Source organism: Belonocnema kinseyi, chromosome 9 (assembly GCF_010883055.1).
Source record: "Belonocnema kinseyi isolate 2016_QV_RU_SX_M_011 chromosome 9, B_treatae_v1, whole genome shotgun sequence".
Taxonomy (NCBI): Eukaryota; Metazoa; Arthropoda; class Insecta; order Hymenoptera; family Cynipidae; genus Belonocnema; species Belonocnema kinseyi.
In genome coordinates, this window is record NC_046665.1 from 45,841,672 (window position 1) to 45,856,307 (window position 14,636).

Genomic DNA, 14,636 nt, shown 5'->3' on the forward strand with positions numbered 1-14,636 from the left:
AATTTCCACTAAACGTTTCTCACGATGATACTTTCACTTATTCTAAGATCAATCAAGAAATGCGAACCATGTGGGCGTGTATGACATCCATAAACATCTTTTTGAAGTATTTACCTTGCGTTCTGATGTAGATAAAATAATTATATTATTATAGAGTAAATTTTTATTTTTATTACTAAAAAGTGTACTGGATGTAAAATGACATACTTGAGACCGTTTCTTTGATCTGAAATATGTATGCTCTCGTATGCACAACATCGCACATACGCACATATTTTACCAAATTTTTTCTCTGGTTTAACAAGTTGAATTCTCAAAACCAATTTCTCTCTATAAATTGTAATCAGTGAGAGTTGAGTCATCTAGTCTAATATGGAAGCTGATCAACTGCGATCAGAGGAAAGTAGGCACAAAACATTTGCATTCTGCGATTATTTTTTTACAAACTGGTTCAAAAAATGTTTTCTGGGCCAGATCAATATTAAAATTAAAACTCTAATGATGAATTTAATCGAAAAATTATATTATAAGAGGATTAATCGATAGATGCATAAAACTAAGCGATATTAAATTTAAAAAGGATAACTAAGATCAATTAAAAATCACTTTATAACAAAATAACTAACCTCTACCCCGAATAGAAAGGTTTATTAAAGAATACGCGAATACACGAAATTTACAATAGCTCAATAAAAATAAAAAATGGTTTGAATATTACAAAAATGTGCTTACGTGTTTCATTACCTTATGTGCAAGGCTATCAGAAAGAATAAGAAATTCTTTTAAAAATTTTGATATTATTTTATACTTTTTAAATGATGAAAAATGAGAAAATTGTACCATTAATAAAAATTTGTTTGAAGAAATAGACAATCTTTCTAGTGTAGTTTAATTATTAAAATGTAACGGCTGTAATACAATCTATAGAGATGAAACTGATCGTAGATTGAAAACTAGAATGACTAAACATAAAAGGGATTTCCGAATTGACAATTTAAATACTAGTTTGTCGCAACACTCTTGGAACTTAATTTTTTTTATTTTGACTTTAATAATATAAAGATACTATCTGGAAAAAATAGTTCTTACAGAAGAAACATTTTAAAATCAATTTTTATAAAAAGATATAATAAAATTTCGATTAATTCAAAAATATAAATCATTCATATAAATCAATGCTATCATAGTATCATCAATTAATTATTTCAAATACTTTTAACTTTCTGTTTTGAACAAATGATTGTAGCCTCAATATATTTTAAACAATGAAAAATAGGAATAAAAAATTATTTCTGGTCATTAAAAAAATTGCCAACATTTGTTCCTATTGATCAGTATTATTTCAATAGAACTTAGTAAAGATAAGAATGGCTCAGAGTTACGGGTGAGCGTTAAAATTATGACGCCTAGTCGCCGTTCAAGTGATCCAGTCTATTTATTAACCACTTATATCGCTCTAATAACTTGTTTTTCGTGTACCTGTAAGCCTGAAAAAAACAGTTATGCTTCCTTTTTTGTAAAATGTCAAGACGCCACATTAAATTAGCCATTTTTATTCACTGTTTAAGTGAGTTGATTGGCAGAGAAAAAGTTCGTAAATTATTTTTACTTAACACATTTAATAATTATGGTAATTTCGATAGGATCTTGTTCCCAAGTGGAAATACACCACTGCCGCAGTACTGGCTCACTACAGATTGCCGGAGTCCTAGTACTGGGCATTTATACTTGGCCAGTACTCACTGGTAATGCTTCGCAGTACTGGCGCGCGGTACTGGTGCAGTACTGCACAACTTATTGGTTCTGTACTACCAAACCTCTGGCGTACGAAAATTCCGTAGTTAATTTCAAAAATGATATACAAAATCATTCAATTGTTTTCAGGACCATTCACTCATCATCATACGACTGCATATGTTCCGAATATTATTTTTAATTACGAAAGTGTACATTTCAACCTTTTCGTTTAATCTTAATACCCACTATTGCTATACTATACAGATATAACGAAAACGGTATTTAAAAAATAAATAATAATTGATTACGAATGTTTTGTCTATAAATGTTAATGGTCTGATTAGAATGAACACATATACATATTAAATTTTTAAACATTATACTAAAAATCAAATTTCTAACACTGCGGGGTTACGAACCTACATCTATACCTGAATCTATTGTCTAGCAGTCAGGAGTCTTTCCTATTATCCTCATAAGCCACAGCTCAAAAAAGTTTTAAAAAAAAACATTTTACCTCCTTTTTCTCCAATTTGTTTATTATTATGTGACATCATATAAAAGAAAAATAAATTAACCGTTCACGGGAATATAATGGAAATAATTTGAAAATAGATTATTTCAGTTGATTACAATTTTAGACTATTTTACAACTTTTGATAATGAAATAAAATGTGATTTGTGATGAACATTTCAAATTTGTTGTATCGACGGAACCAGGGGGGTGACACGATTTTCGCTATTGCATTAGAAGCTATTCGATTATTTTAGGTTAAAGTACATCGGTGTAAACAAAACGTAATATTTACCGCCATAACAGTTCAATCAGGAGCTAAAACTTCCCTTTTCCAAATTATCTGTTCCTTTAATAAGTGATCTTCAGACACTACCTGTCCAGGTTTGACAATAAAATCATTTTAATCACAGTTAATTACTTTCTGCTAATAGTCAACCTCATTTTTTGGAACTTTGAATGCGTTGACTCGTACCCTGCTCGACAGTTCGGATCTATACATCGATGTCTTTAGTCCTTATTTAATTCATATCTCCATATTTTAATCCAATTTTCAAATAAACATATGAGCAAATGTTCAGTGAACTGAATAGCTTTCATACTGATAATCTTTTCAATATCTTGACGATTAATACAATACACTAAATATTAAAAATAATAATTTTTTGTGTATGTTTATTATAATGTAATGATGCATTAGAATCATTGCAGTAATTAAAAATAGAAAAACTATTATTTATATTTAAATTTTAGAATTGTTAGTTTATTTGCTTTAAACCTTGAAGTGGTATTCATTATATTTTACCATTTTACTCTGCTTGAATATTAGAATCCTTAAAAATACATTTCCAGCGTTATTAAGGTCTATTTTTTAATCCTCGATATTTTCTAAATTCTATAAACAGTTAATCTTGGCTTAATTCAATCTCAAAGTTTTTAAAATATCTACAAATGTTCAAAATATTACAAAAACTGAGAAATAACTACATCACTAATGTTTCTTATCAGCTGTCATTCAAATGTAGGGTGTGGCGCTAGTGGCGCCAGTGTTTCATCTTCTGCCGTCCCTCACAAAACTGACTCAGTGCATTTGCATGGAGTCACCCCCCTGACGGAACTAAGAAATTCCATCACGTAATGCGGCAATTTTTTTTAAATCGTGTACGTTTTGCTTTTGACGTATTTTAGACTATTTTACAACGATTAAGCATATTGCATTAAATGTCATTTTTTCTGAGCATTTACAATTTATCATAAAGATGGATCTTAGAATTTAAAAATTTTTTAAATTAGATAAAATAAAAGCAGAAAAAACATTGTTATCGATAGTAAATCCAACCTTCCGCCAGTACTCGCCAAATTGCTAATTATCTGTACTGGTGGTCAGAACTGGAGCAGTACTGCGCCGCCCGTGTGGAAATAATTCCTGGCAGACTGGAATTCTTCTAGCGCCACTACTGGATTATTCGTGGCTGCCTGTTCACGCCTAATTAGATTGGCGCTTTTTTGGCGCCATCTATACTCACTAGATAGAAAAATCCATCACGCAGTTCTATGTAGACCCACTAATGTCGCTGGCCAGAATTTGACATCACATTAAAATAAAAACTCCGTCTAAAATCTAGCTTGGCTTTAGAAAGTACTCCTATTTGGACTTTGAAAAAGAAGGCGTCATTTAAAAACTAATTAATAAAAGATAAAAAATGACATTTATTGCAGCGCCCAAATCAAAGGAAATAGAAGATATAAAGTTGCCTGTGTTGTCAGTGCTGTCTCATAGCGCAGATTTGTTAATTTAATTCATCACTGAATATCGATTGATCTGACGCACTATACATTGTTTATTGGTAAACTATTGAATGAAAGACAAAGCTTATATCGAAAATTATTGCTGAATAAAGACATTTTATCGTTAGGTTTTCTAGGAAAGTAATTTTCCTATTTGTATGACATGTATCCAGTACCCCAGTAATCATCTAGATTAAAATGGCATATTTCCTAACCTCAAATATTATGCAGTGCTACCAACAGCACTCAACTTTCATCATGCAATGCAATTTCAAAACTGCTACCAAAAAAGTTGGAAGCAGTGACTGGAACCAGATTGCAAGAATCAGATGTTTGCCATGCCGCCATTCAGTGTGAATACTTTTCGTTTCGCAACCACGAGGTTTGAAGTTTTCCAGATCCTTCTTCGACGTAAGGGCGTGGGAAACAAGACCCAACCTCAAAACTTGGATTTTCTCATTTTACTCCATAAATACTAGAATTACATCTTTTCTAGATAATCAGGGCTTAGTCCTCTTTTCAATTAAATCGTTATTCGGAGTAAAATATTGGCTAATTCCAATAGTTTTTGTATAAGGTGCTTTTTTTTATTCTAACCCCCGCATTTGAAAAAAATACGTCTCACACAAAAGCTATTAAAATTAAACAATTTTTCACCTCGAATAAAAATTTTATTCAAAGCAGGAATAGGCCCTAATGATTAAAAAAATATGTAATTCTAATATTTATGGAGTAAAATGAGAATTCAATTTGGAGGTTGGCTCTTGTTCCAAAACATTTACAATTGACATTTTTTTTTTATCAATAACATTTGGAAACATTCTGTCAAAAAAGCACATACGATCTATATGTCAGGAATGATTTAATTATAAAAATAAATATTTAATTTGCAATCTAGGTCGCATCTAGATCTACTAGATTTTACTAGATTCACTAGAACGCGATAGTACCGCTGGCATAGATAGCGGCTAGTCGATTGGAGCGTTACATTTGCGCACCGCCCCAGCATACTTTCACGAGATAGCGCCAGTATTAGACTCATGGCGGTCTAGGCTGTAACAGTATAGCGCCATGAATTATTTCTATACGGGCGGTGCTGAATTCTGGCGGATAATCAGCCAGAGACTATATCAAGTAGATTTTAAAATTGCGCATCGATTTTTGAAACTTCTTGCGAAGAGGTATTGACATAAAATTTAGCCTTGGATCATAAGGTTTCAATCGCCTAATTCTTGATGGTATAGAAAGTTTCTTAAAATAAGACCTGCAATAAAAGAACCTGTGTTTGAAAACAAAAAATTGCATTTGATGAACTTTCTGGCAAACATGAAGTCTAAGTAGAGTCTTCCAGCTCATTTACAAGCTGCCTTCGTGAAAAATATGTTTACAAGAAAGTACAACGTTTCTACAATGCAAAATTTTTTGTTAAATCATACAGTTTTTTATAACAAAGCATACAAAATGAAAAAATAAATAAATACAAATCGCTAACTGTGTCTTGTATTTTCTTGTCGAAAATTAAAAAAATTAACAATAAAGTACAAGTTTCTACAATAAAGTACAAGTTTCTACAATAAAAAAATTGGTTTAATTTTTTATTAGAAAATTACAAATATTTACAGAAAAATTCAAGATTTCACAAGAAATTTATTTACCTCCTGACATTGCTTATTCAAATATTTCAAAATAAATTACAAATTGTATTTATCATGATTACTTTAATATTTGTTTCTTTTTTCCTTGTCATTCTATTCTTAGCTTCGATGAAACACGTATCATTTCAATAGATTTATATAATTACAATTCATAATATGCATGGAAATTGAAACATACTTATTCTTAATGCCTTGTTTTTTATAAATTTTCTTATTTTTAATCTTTTTTTTACAGTCAAAAGAAAAATTGCGCTTCATATAAAAAAAATATTCGCGACTAATTTGTAAATCTTTTTTGGTTGTATAAATTTTGTCTCGTTTATTCTTGTAGCTTATATCGTTTGGACACAAATTTTAAATTTTGTTTTTCAAGAATAAAACCAAAACTTCTTATCCTGTAAAAAAAGTAAGCCATGACAAATTTGTAGGTCCTTTTTAGGTTCACAATTTCTGTCGATGTATCTCTTTTCGTATATTGCTTTGTTTGACCACCAAATGAAGTTATTGCTTTTTCATTAGTTTTTTTTCAATAAAAATTTGAAACTTCGATTTAAAAAAATTCAAAAGGTTGTTTAGAAGATCTTGTAGAACCTTGAAAAAGTAACGTTTTTCTTCTATTGACTTTTTCCCATATCACACATTGTTTGGATTCAAATATTCATTATCGTTTGATTATTTTAATTTTTAAAATGCTCTAACTTTGGTAATTTAAAAAAAATTTTAAGTCATGATGATCAATTGTTGGTACTTTTCTCTACCATAAATAAATAGCTGTTGATAGAATTTTCAAATCATAAAAAAGTGGTCTGAAAAATTTTGAAAATGCTCTAACTTTTTTAGTTTTTTATCAAAAAGGACTGGTTCATAAACTCTATCTTTCTTTTTGGTCCCTCAGACTATGTGCCGAAGCACAATCCTATCCGATTAGTCTTTCAAAAGTTATCCGGTATATAGACCACAACAACGACGATGTAGAAATTTTTTTCTGACTCAGGAGGTCTCAAAACGACAACATTTGATAAAGTCGGCGAAAGTCATTTTTTACATCAAACTAATACCTTCTCATTATGGACGAGAATGTAACAATTAATTTTAACAATAAATGGTTTTTTAATGAAATAGTTTAATTTTCAACCAAATAGTGGAATTTTTTATCAAAAGAATGCATTTTTAACTAAGAAGATTAATTAATTAATTAATTTTTAGCCAAACATGGAATAGTGACATTTTTAATTTAAGCAACGCACTGTCTCTGATAATGGAATTTTCCATAACCCTAACCCCTTTTTCAGCTCCCTCAGGGCTAATGTTACGGAAAATTTCGTAATCATAGACAAGGCGTTTGAACAATTAATTTTGTAAAAGAAACGATTTTTGAATAAGATGGTTTCATTTGCAACCAAGGAGAGGAATTTTCAACCCAAATTGTCAATCTTCAACATGAGTAGTTAAATTTTAAGTTAAAAATTAATTTACACCAACCAAAAAGCGAGATTTCAACCGAAAATCTTAGTTTTCTAAAGAAAAAGAAAAATTTCAACAAAATACATGAATTTCGAAATAAGAAAGACATTTTATTAAAAATGAAAAGTCAAATTTATAGCTAAAAAATGAATCCTTAACAAAGAAAAAAATTTTCGAGTAAATATTTCACTTTTCAAATAAAATCAAGAATATTCAATCAGAAAAATTAATTTTCAACAGAGTAATACAATAAGTGGATTACTATGTATTACAAGTAGATTACTACTGATTTTAATTGTATAACTCCAATTGTTCCAAATTATTCCAAAGTGGATTACTTCGGAACACACACTCCGAATTGTTTGAATTACATTGGATTAAGATAGATTACTCAGATTACAGCAGATTGCCAGTTCGGATAACAGAACGCTCCTATGTGGATTACCTGAGCTCTTGCTCCGTCGCATTTTTGTTTTCGAGCTAGACTCTTCTACTAACCTTTCTAGTTAGGGTTCTCCTATGTCTATATGCAATAAATGGGGCGCAGGAAAGTCTACGACGGGGGGACCAACAGCTCAAGGTGTGGTCCGAAACCCTGGAATCTCGGTAAAAGTACATAGAAAAATTACAGATATACATTATGCCGAAGGCATTTTTTGTTAGAATTGGATTTTTACATTCTCATCAGAGAAGATATTCGATTTGTGTAAAACTTGAGCCCCCGTTTTTTGTCAAATGTCCATGTTTGGAGACCCCCTGAATCCGAAAAACCAAAAATTACCAGAGTTATATTATCTACAAAATTCCACAAAACACACGAAAATGATCACTTTAAGCCAAATCACGCACGATATGAAAAAAGGCTAAGAAAAGAAAAATCTTTCTTTTTCAATGCACTACAGTATTATCATAAGAACTTTTTAAGTTTTCTTGAAAGATTGAAAATTCAAATTTGTATGACATAGAAAATAATGAAAAATAAAAAATTACATTTTTTCATTCAACATTTTCACAGTATTTCTGAGATTTTCAATTCTAACACAACGCTGCTAAAGGTTGGTGACCTTCTCATCATAAAACTACAACCGGCTACGACTGTCGGATGAAACCAGCCCCCTGTCTCGACCGTTTATGTGTATGGAGTAGTAGTTTTCTTACGATCCGGAGGGGAAATGTCGGTCAAACTAAGCTAACAGATGACACCATAAAAAGTAGGCCTGTCTTTTTCATTTAATTGCATTAAGAAAAATCAAAAATAATAAAAAACTTGATGCTGTTTGCAAATAAACAGAAAAGTTTATATGAAAAAATAAGAGTAACTATTACTAATTATTTCAAAAAAGAAAAAGTCATGAAAATATTTAGTTTAATATGAATAAAATTTAATTCTGAAATACATTTTGAAAGCAGTTCGAACTTTATATTTTTGTGATTTATTTTGCTCATATTATTGATTTTATTATTTGTTAACGTTAAACAAAATTATTTATTGTTAAAATAATTGATGTAGCTAATGAAAAAATTAATAATATTTAAGACCTCAATGCCAAAAATATTTAAAACATATACATGATCAGTAGAATTAATAAAAAATATATTTCTTATATCCAATATAAATATAATAATAATTAGAATATGTAAGACTACAACTTAAGTTGCAAAGTAAAGAATCTTTGTTCCTTTAAAATCTTAAAAATTAGTAGTGGTAATTATAATTAAAATATTTGAGGGAATCATTTGGAAAAAAGTCAATGACACGAATGATAAATGAGAAAATGGATTTAATATAATGTATATATTTATTTAAATTAAACCCAACATCATATATACATTTATACAGTTCAATCATTTATTTGTTTCTTAATCTTGAAAGCTTTTTTCTCGCTGCATTGAGCCCCTAATAATTTTATTTAAAAATTTAAATTTAAAGGAGATTTTAAACTAAATAGTTAATTATATTATTGCAAACTTCATTTTTAAAATAAACAGACTATAAGCTATTAAACTCTATAAACAAACGTACTGTACTCATGACGCACAATTAGAGGAAATGCAATTTTTTCATTCAAAAATGTCCAAAGCCTTCAATTTTCTTGCGATTTTGAATTTGTGTGTTTTAAATTAGAGATCATTAAATTCTATAGATCTTGACTCTCGGAAATTTTATTTCATCTATTTTTTTATTAATTATTTTTCCAGTCATAGTATGAACAAAGTCTTATTATCGGTGAACAATTTTTTTTTGATAAAAGTGCTTCCCATTAATGTAGGAATGACATTTAATAACAAAAACAATTTAAAAGTTTATAATAACCACAGTGATAAACAATTTTTGTGGCAAAATATTAGAATTTGAGATTTTTCAAATGATAATTTCCTTCAATGGGCAGAACGACTTCAGGTATTCCTTAAAATAATAAATGTTTAATAATATTTGATTAAGTATAACAATTTAAATTTTTGTAAACAAATTAGATAAACAAATTTAAAATGTTTGTCCTTTCTCATAGAATTTTTTTTTTTTGCACTGGAAATGTTTTAAGCTATTGGACGAATGACTGCTAGTCACAAAAATATTAGAAGAATTAACAATAACCACTGTTATTAACAATTCTTGTGACAAAATATTTAAACTTAAGGTTTCATTAAATTTAAATTTTCTTTTTGATAGCCAAGTCGGTGGGTTATTGTTAAAAGATTTTGTATTAAGTGAATCTTAGCATGCAGTGTTATGATTCATTCCAATCTATTACGATAGAAAACCCGTCTTTTTCCGAGTGATACTGCCAACATTGGAACATTTTTTATGTAAATTGTTTATAAACATGTAAGTTGTTATATTCCACTAAATATGATCAAAGGTACACTTTTTAGGAATATCCGTAGCCATTGTAGCGATTAAAGAAAATAAAAATTTTGATAAAACCTTACATTCGAATATTTTGTCACGAGAATTATTCATTACAATAGTTATTGTTAACTTCTCACATATTTTTGTGACTAGCAGTTATTCGCCCAACAGCTTAAAATATTTCCAGTGTAAAAAAAATTTCTATGCGAAAGGACCAAAATTTTTAATTTTTTTATCTAATGTATTTACAAAAATTTAAATTGTTATATTTTATCAAATATTATTAAATATTTATTGTTTCTGGAAATACCTGAAGTCTTCCTGGCGCTTGAAGGAAATAATAATATTAAAAATCTCAAATTATAATATTTTGCCACAAGAATTGTTTATAACAATAGTTATTATAAACTTTAAAATGATTTTTGTTATTAAATGTAATTCCTACATTAATGTGAAGCACTTTTAGCACCAAGAAATTTTACCGATAATAAGACTATTTGTTAATTTGTTTATCAAATTTGTTTCCAACAAATAAATGGAATGATAAACAAATTATTTGTATTTTATGAGTCCCTAAACATTAATTTTAGACAATATAAAGTTTTCCTGATCAGTTATCAAAGCGTAAAAAATTGTTATGTACAAAATTTCGGTTTTTCCATGCTCTGAGTAAAAAAATTATTAATAAACAAATAGAGAAGACAAAAGTTCGGAGCGTCAAGCTGAACGAAAAAAGTGAATTTCCTCCTACACTCCGTCATGAGTACGGTACGTTTGTTTATAGAGTTTAATAGTTTATAGTCAGTTCATTTTAGAAATGAGGTTTGCAATAATATAATTAACTATTTCATTCAAAATCTCCTTTAAATGAAAAATTTGTAATAAAATTATTAGGGGTTGAATGCAACGAGAAAAAAGCTTTCAAAATTAAGCAACAAATAAATTATTGCACTGTATAAATGTATATATGATATTCAGTTCAATTTAAATAAATATATACATTATATTAAATAATATTAAATCCACTTTCTCATTTATTAGTCTTTTCATTAACTTTTTACCAAATTATTTCCTCAATTTATATTATTAATTTTTTCATTAGCTACATTTATAATTTTAACAAAAAGAATAATTTTGTTTAACTTTAACCAATAATAAAATCAATAATATGAGCAAAATAAATCACAAAAATATAAAGTTCGAACTGCTTTCAAAATTCATCTCAAAACTAAATTTTATTCATATTAAACTAAATATTTCCATGACTTTTTCTTTTTTGAAATAATTAGCAATAGCATCAAGTTTTAAATTATTTTTGTGTTTTCTTAATACAATTCAATGAAAAAGACAGACCTACTTTTTACGGTGCCATCCGTTGTCTTAGTTTTACCTCCGGATCGTAAGAAAACAGAAAAGTGGGGTCTTGTAACTAGACTCTCCACCCTAGACGCTTTGAGAAAATTTTAGTGAATTATTATAAGATAAAGCAATAGGGCACCACAACTTCGATGTAGAACACGATGCGGTAAAAAATTCAATTGAAAAAGTCTGGCTCACTGAGTATGGGGATATAATTTAGGAGTTAAACAACGGTAAGGCTGCTGTGTAGAACGTACGTCTAACGTTCAAATCGTAAATATAACATTGGAAATGAGCAAATTTAGTTTATGAAAAGACGACAGAAGCTGCAATGAAATTTTAAATAACAAATTTTTTGAAAGAACGCGCATTTCTTTATCGAGACAATGAAGCTGCCTCTGTTTTAATATCAATATATGTTATGAATTGTAATAATATACATTCATAAAAATGATTTACAATTTCATGGACAAACTCGCGTGTGAAGCACAACTCGGTGGGGCTGAATAATTTTATATAAAAAGTTCGAGGACTACAAAGTTACGAGTGGCAAGTTGTTATAAATGGTGCCTATAATCAATTTTTCACGAACTTAAATAATCCCCTGAGCCGTTTTTTTATTCATGAAAAATTCATTGAAATTGCTATGTACGATAACTTCAACGCTAAATAACTGGGACAACCATATGCTAAGAACTGCAAAAAGTATATAATCAAAATGAAGTACTTGAAAATCATTATTGAAATAGTAATATGAATGTTTTATGTGAATATATTAAATTAATTACTAAAAACTAGCCGCATTTTTAAAAATTACAAAATCATTTCTATTTGACAAAATAAAATTAAAAGTTATTGCACGTACTTACATTTTGAATATATTTAGCAGGTATATTAGCAAGTTTTAAACTAAGGGGAACTTACAATTACATAATATTTAAGGAAAATATGACATCATTCATTAAGGTGAACAACAACAATTGAAATTAAATAGATTTGCGAACTTCAAAATTGAAGTGTTTGTAAATTAAAGGTGTCTACTATTATATTCGCGAACAGCTTTTAGTACATTTTCTGCATACTTCCGACGTGTTTCTTCCCCTTATACTTAATCCACAATTTTTTAAGTTTGCATGAGCTGATTCTACAGCTTTATCCGAATAGAACCCAAAACCTTTCTTGTTTTTCTCACAAAAATCTTTAATATGAAAAAAACGGCATGAACTTTCGGAGTAACTCTAATCTCTAAATTTAAAAAACTTTTTTTTAAAACAGCGATCTTGTCAAGGTACTCTGATTTTAAATCATTTGAAAAACAAGAATCTACAACCTGCTTGAATGCATCGAAACATGTAACAAGTTGCATACAAGAAAAATTACAGGTTGTTGTGCCAATTTCACGTAAAATATCCACTTTGTTTAATAATGTTTTACACGAATCACCATTAAATCCTGCACTTCCATATAAGATTTCTTGGCTGACATTGCACATTTTAGCCCACATTTCACAAGTTTGTTCAAATTTTTTATACATACTATTGAATAAAGTGTTTACAACTCTGATCAAAAAATGTAACTCGGGCGGTGCAATCAAGTTAATAATTTGCTTTTCTTCATCTGATGAAATTATCGGTGAATTGCAACAATTTTTAAAATGTTTACAACCGTCTTTCTTAGTTCCGTTTGCTTTCCAAGCTTTAAAATTTTCAATGTAACTCCCAATTGTTCTCAACACGGCTATAGCGTCTAAGAAATCTTCGTGAACGGTATACCAAGTGCACGGGTACGAACAGCTGTGAGACATCAGACGAATCAATATAGACAATTTATTAATTTATTGACGATTGATAAAGTAAATAATTACATTATCGATGAATAGTAAAGAAGAATAAGAATTAACATTACAGTTTTAGTAATAATTTTCAAATACTCTAACTTTCTTAAATACTTTTTCAAGGTCGTATCATATGGCTGTACCAGCTAATTCAGCGTTTAAGTTATTATACATAGCAATTTTAATGAATTTTTCACGAATAAAAAAAAACAGTTCAGGGAATCATTTTAAGTTCATGAAAAATTGATTATAGGCACCATTTACAACAACTTCCCACTCGTAACTTTGAGGTCCGAGAACTTTTCATATATAAAATTATTCAGCCTCACCGTGACAAGATACGTTATCAGAATATGTTCGTTAAAGTCGAAGGAGCTTTAACAAAAGAGAATTCACAATCAACAAATAACTGTTGTGGATGCTTTGAACTTTAGTTTTAAAAAGTCTCTGCACAAGTGTGGACTGCACGTGTAACGTTTGAATCATAGAAATAACATAGGAAATGAGCAAATTCAGTTTATGAAAAAACGACAGAAGTTGCAATAAAATGTTTAATAACAACATTTTTTTATCGAGACAATGAAGCTGCGTCTGTTTTAATATCAATATATGTTATGAATTGTAATAATATACATTTATGGAAATTATATACAATTTCAGGGACAAACTCGCGTGCGAGGCACGTCATACGTGATTAGAATGTGTTTGTTAAAGCCGAAGAGCTTTAACAAAAGATATTTCACAATCGCCAAATTACTGTGGTCGATTCTTTGACTTTTTGTTTTAAAAGGTCTGTGCACAAGTGTGGGTAAAATACAAAAACCGATCTCGTAGCGCGAGAACCAACAGTCGCACGCCCTAGACGTGCTCAAACTCGCGAGCCGCGCGCGCAATGCGCGATCATAATGTAAACGCGAAGCAGGCAGATTTTTTTTAATAGTCTGCACGGGGCTGTATCGATATGTATTATCAGTCATAGGCTCATGTTTGTAATGTAATCAGGTGATCTGATAAGAGCAGTGTGCCTGATTTTGACATATTGGGGAAAGTCTGGTCTTTACCCCGTCATTCATAGACTCAGTTGCAGTTAAGTGCATTATTATTATTTTCTCCACAGAATTCTACTTAATATTTCTCTCTCAAAAATGTTTATTTTCTAAATAATTTGTGTGTAATTCGTCAATACGTGTCGAATTTTTTGAAAACATATGAAATCTACTTTACCAATTCGTGCATAAACATTAGTTTCATTTTTGATATGCAGTTAACCTTTTAGCTGCAAGTTACATTTGCATGAAGAAATGCGTAAAGAAATTTCCGGTACTGATAGAATTAGAATACTTGACATCAGGGAGAAAATTAGGTCCATTAATTTTTTACCAATTTGACATTTTTGAGAAAAATAGTTTCTACTTCCTTTTATTGATAAGTTGA